Here is a 6,253-nt window from a genome sequence, read left to right as displayed (position 1 = left end):
AAGACAAGAGGATTAGTGAAATTAGAGTCCTTGCATTTGTCAATTATATCAAGTCAAAACGATATATTAGGGGTGTATTTGACTATGAGGTCGCATCCACTTATTATTATTATTATTTTGCATGATGGTACTGCTCTCACATATTTCTCATATTTTTGTAGGGATACCGTCCCCGACATCAGTCGGGGATGGTCGTAATGATGTCTGGATCTCGTGAAAATAGCGAAGAGACAAGGATCCAAAAAAAATTCGAAAAGAGTACAACAAGTCATTACTGTAGAAATTCGTAGGGTAAATTCAACAGACAATATAAAAATTGATGATTAAGACGCTATAAAACATATTGGTAAGAAAAAAGAAAAAGGGTAAAAAAAAAACTTCATGACTACGAATTTTTAGTGGCGCTAGACCTAGGAATTTCTTTGAGTTTTCTAAATCTTTAAATTATTATATGCCTTATTTGCACGAACTACGCGTACCTGATTCTCATTTCGGTGAGATACGTAGGAAACCCTTTTTTGGTTCGGTATAATCTTCTCAAAAAAAATTAAGAAAAAATTATAAATAGTTTGTGCATATTTTCCAAGTCATATTTGGACATACAACGCGTACCTAATTCTCATTTTAATGAGATACATAGGCAACCCTTCTTGGGTTCGGTATTACCTTCTCAAAAAATAAAATAAAAAAATATTTAAAATAGTTTGTGCATATTTTCCAAGTCATATCTACGTGAACTACGCACACCTGATTCTCATCTTAATGAGATACGTAGGCAACCCTTCTTGGGTTCGGTATTATCTTCTAACAAAGTTATAAAATAATTTGTGCATATTTTCCAAGTCATATCTGCACGAACTACGCGTACCTCATTCTCATCTTAATGAGATACGTACGCAGCACTTCTCGGGTTCGGTAATCATTCTTAAAAATAAAAAATAAAAAATTAGACATATTGTAAGAGTCATGTCTTCAACTCTGTCGGGACCTATGTAGTTAAGAGCATGTAAATATATTCGATATGATGGAAAAGACTGACTTTGCGATAAACTATAGATTCTCGTGGTACCTGTTATCTGTACTTTTGTGATGCTTGAAAATTCACTTGCATGCAATCAAGATAAGAATAAAACTAACCTTATGCTTCATGTGCATTGTGTGGTGAGATTTTGATCAAAGTCCAATTGTCTTACACTGTTTATCTAGAACTTGACTTGAATCTTTTTCCAGGCGAAATCATGAGTAATGTTTTGTTTGAGAAATGATTGTAGGCCTTTTTTGATCCGATTGTGCCTTTCAAAGCCTACCAGATTACATTAATCCCTAGTTTTCCCATTTTGAGCCTGAAACCTTTATATGGACAACCACATCTTAACCACTACCCTTTTTGAGTGCTTACAAGCACTATCCTCTCTTGGGCCAACCTTCTTGAGTGCACCAAGAATGTGAAAATTATAAGAGGAAATTCGTGTCTGAAATTTCCAAAAGCAAAGATATTGAGTGTCCCAAAACAAAAGAAGCAAAGACCTCTAGAGAAAACAGAGAAAGAAAGAAACAAAAGTGGAAGAAATAAAGAATGGTAAAAAATACCCTTACAGGGTCAGTGAAAGGTGGGAAGGAAAATACACCAACAAAAAAAGGAAAAATTATTATAATAAAGAAGTGAATAAAAGAAAAGTTCCAACGAATAAGGACTTAAAAGAAGAAGAAAAAAGAGAAGAAGAGAAAAGATTAAAAAAAAAGCTAAAAAAAAAGAAAAAAAAAGAGTTAAAAATGAGAATTCAAAAGAAGATGAAAGGTGAGAGAACAATGAAGAGGATCTGACGTCAAAGGCGTACCAATTATTAAGATCACAAATTCTGTGTAACGCTCACGGAGGAATTAAGTCACTTTTATCTCAAATAAATATCCTATCAATCCCTAAGCCTACGTTACAAGCCAATGGCAAGCCCTACATGATCTCATTCCAAATGTTCCCACATTAGTGGAGATTTACGTAAGGGTCAAGCTTATGGTATCACAGTTGTGTGCATTGAACATTCTTTTGAGTGTGAGTGCACTTTGAAAAATGTCCTATAATCAAATGTTTCAAATATGTGTGAAATAGGACTAGCCTTTGTCATGAGGGCACTTGAAACATGAGAATTGATACAATTCAAAACCTTTGTTTGAAAGAAGATGAACGGATCTTGTTGATCCTTAAGTATATTTTAGGTACCACTTGAAGCTGTACGAATTACCTTAATTCAATCATAAAAAAAAAAGTTTTACCTGCAATCCTAACTGTTGGTACCAATTGTGGTGAATATTTGACTATCTCATCACATTTATTTTTTTTTAAAAAAATTGTCTTTTGAGTGGTTCATTACAAAAAGTGTTATTAAGTTAGTCTTATATGTGTGAGACACCTATTTTACTTCATTGGATTTTCCATCCCAAAAATTTGATATATCTTGTTGTTAGGCTTTGAATATAGCAAGGAAAACCATTTTCATATTTCATCATTTTCATATTGCATTTTCTACTGATAATCTTTCAGATTCTTTGCAGCACTCATCATCCACAAGATTGGAACTACATTTGACCTGATATCTGTCTCGACAGGATATGTAGGCGCCACGACGGCTCGGTCATATACCCTGTGTGATTATTAATTCTCCTTACAATAAAAAATGGGACAGAATTGTTGAAAATATTTGAAAAATTCACAATAGAGATAGCCAACAAGTCAATATTGAAGTTAATTTTGAGATTTGCTAAAATTCTAACTGGGACAGAATTTTGAGGAAGACCTCAAAATTCTGATAAGTGCTGCGAGAAGCTTGATAACAACTAAAAAGATCATGCATCACTAGTTAATATTCATGCATCGCGAGTTAATTCATGTATCACTAGTTAATACTCATGCATCGAGAGTCCATTCATGCATCACTAGTTAATATTCATGCATCGCGAGTTAATTCATGCATCACTAGGTAATATTCATGCATCGAGGTCAATTCATGCATTGCGAGTTAATATTCATGCATCGTGGATTAATATTCATGCATCGCGGATTAATATTTGTGCATTGCGAGTTAATATTCATGTATCACTAGTTAATATTCATGCAATGCGGATTAATATTCATGCATTGCGAGTTAATATTCATGTATCGCGAGAATATTTCATACCTCGTAGAAAATTCATGCATTGCGAGAAGATTTCATACTATGCAGAAATGTATGCATCGCAAGAAGATTTCATACCTTGCGGTATTTATGCATTGCGGGAAGATATCAGGCCTTGCATAAAATCATGCATCGAGAGTCAATAATCATGCACCGCGAGAATATATTCATTCCTCGCAGTTATTTATGCATTGCGAGAAGATATTCATACCTCACAGAAAATTCATGCATCGTAAGTAAATCCATGCATCAGTAGTTAATTCATGCATCACTAGTTAATTCATGCATCACGAGTTAATTAATGCATCGCGAGTCAATACTCATGCATAGCAGAAGATCATGCATCGCTAATTAATATTCATGCATCGCGAGTTAATATTCATGCATTGCGAGTTAATATTCATGCATCGCGGATTAATATTCATGCATCGCGAGTTAATTCATGAAGCAGTAGTTAATATTCATGCATCGCGAGTTAATATTTGTGCATCGCGAGAAGATTTCATCCCTCAAAAAATTTTATGCATCGCGAGAAGATTCAATTCCTCGCAAAAGTTTACATATTGCAAGAAGATTTCATACCTTGCGAAATTTATGCATCGCGAAAAGATTCCATCCCACGCAAAATTTACGCATCGCGGGAAGATATTCATGCCCTGCAAGCAATCATGCACTGCCAGAAAAGAATCGTGCAAATGAAATATTTATCCCTCAACGTCAACTGACGTTAAATGTCAAGGAGAGAAATTAAGTGTCGACACTGTCTCCCATTTAAATTGCATTTTTAAGATGACGAGTTTTAGCTCAGTCTTTGTCGAGAGCATTCAAAAGGATGATTTTTTTTTAAAAAAATCTTGTGCAAACTACTTCAACAAGGATGCAACACATCATAGAACCTTTTGGAGATAAGTCTGGGATTGAATTCCACCACATGCAACCGCACTTCTCTACAAAGGTCATGTGTTTGGTCAAAATTGGGTTCATCAATTTTCATTGTCCACGATTTCTTTCATCAATCATTCACAACGAAAGGGACAGCTGTTGACACTCAATTTTGGCCTAACATTTTTGAAATTCGTAATTTTGAAGTCTTATTTATTTAAAAGCTTAAAATAATTTTTTTAATATAGTTTAAGGAAGTTTATCGATAACTATCTTCATTTTATAAAAATTTAAGATTTTTGTTAGTTATTTTTTAAAAATTGCATTTCACATGTCATTAGTTACGTTCATTATATTATTTTAAATTTTTTTTTGTTACATTTGTTAATATTTATGTGAATTTAGCACAGTCTAAAATTTAGTCAAATACAAAAAAAATTTAGGAATTCTATTGCAATAATTTTGGGCCACAATACTAAGCCCATAACTTAGGCCCATAATTTTTTGGTGTGGATAAAATTTTGAGAATAGAGGATGAAAACTTTGAAGAGAAGGAGAGAACCCTAAAAAGTCCACTCCCTTTTCCTCTCCCTCTCAAAAATCAGCCGCCTCCTACAAACATCCCCAACCGACGCCTCCCCTCTCCTCTTTTCCTCCCAGCCGCCTCTTCCTCTCCAGTCGCCTTTCTCCCTTCTCTCTCCCCTTCCTCTCACTCTTCCTCGGCATCCCTCTTCTCTTCCCCCGGCGCCACTCTCCAGGAAAATGTCTTCCATAAAACCCAAGCCGACCTCGTTAAATGGTGGGGTTACGGCATGTCTGTTATGGAAATGAGCCACCGTGGTAAAGAATTCCTTTCCATTATTCAAAAAGCAGAATCAGATCTGAGAACCCTTATTAATATCTCTGATGAATACGCCGTTCTTTTCCTTCAAGGTGGGGCCACCACCCTGAGCCGCCATTGGCCTCTATAACTGTTATTTCTGCTGTTTGTGTGTTTCTCTCTAAGGTATCGGTTGTTCCCTCTGCCGCCGCACTTGTCATCAAGGCGTTGAAGGAGCCGAACGTGACAGGAAGAAGACGAGGAACATCAATCATAACGGTAACATCTCACTTGATGTCGTCATTGAAATTGCTAAGGTTATGTAGCCTAGATCTATGGCGAAGGAATTGAGTGAAACCGTTGAGGAGATCTTGGGAACTTGTGTATCCGTTGGTTGTACGGTAGATGGAAAGGATCCTAAGGATTTGCAGCAAGAGATTATTGATGGAGATGAGGAGATTCCTCAGGATTGATTGCTGATTGATGGGATAAGAGTGAATTATGAAATGATTATTCCATTGATGGAGGTATCCAGTTTACGATCAGTTCCAACTCCGATAGACAACAATCAAAACTCCAATTGTAAACTCCATTTAAAACAATGGTAAAACTCAAATCTCTTACTTTAATTTTATTAAATTTTGCTTAGTGTCTCCTATTGTCTATCATTATTATACTTCTTTTGAATTTTTGTTTGCTTTATCTGTTACTTTTTTTTGTCAAATTTTGTTCATTGTTGTGTTAGTATTTTTGTATAAATGCATTTTTAATGTATCTGTTCATGAGGTGTCTATTTCCATTTATGTTACTGCTTTAGTTTTGTTTTTGATTAGTTTTATTATTGATTATTATATTCATTTGCAACTAGATGCATCATTTCTTGAAGTTGCTGATTTATTATATTATTATTATTGTTATGCTCTTGTTTTCATTAGTATATTATTATTGTCATATTATTATATAATCGTTATCTCTTCTTAAGATTATTAGTGTTATTATTATTCCTGTTAGTTTTGTTATTGTTGTTGAAATTCTTTTATTATTATTATTTTTATCTTTCTCGGTATAGGATAGTATTTGTCTATTCCTATTATTGTTCGAAGAAGTTTCAACAATTCCTTGTTATTATTTAAATTAGTATTGTTATTATCTTGTTATGTTTAATTTTTTTTTGATCTATTCTTGGTTACTTCGATATTGATTTCATGCTGAAAATTTTTATTTGTGAAATCGGCCAATGAAAATTTATCCGTCGGGTTTAGAGACCTTTTCCATTTTAAAAGACGGAAATTTTTAGTTTAAGTTCATATAAATTGTTTGTTAAAATTGTTAAAATGGCCAATGAAAAATCTATCCGTCGGGTTTAGAGGCCTTTTCCATT

General features: G+C 34.1%; 1 pseudogene; it reads left to right on the top strand.

Moving 5' to 3' along the window:
• The first annotated feature begins 4,874 nt into the window (after positions 1-4,874).
• Positions 4,875-5,393, top strand: LOC107016803 (annotated as a pseudogene).
• The last annotated feature ends 860 nt before the right edge of the window (positions 5,394-6,253 follow it).

The sequence above is a fragment of the Solanum pennellii genome, chromosome 4 (genome assembly GCF_001406875.1).
Source record: "Solanum pennellii chromosome 4, SPENNV200".
Classification (NCBI taxonomy): domain Eukaryota; kingdom Viridiplantae; phylum Streptophyta; class Magnoliopsida; order Solanales; family Solanaceae; genus Solanum; species Solanum pennellii.
Note: the sequence above shows the minus strand (reverse complement) of the source record. Positions and strands in the feature narration are given on the sequence as shown.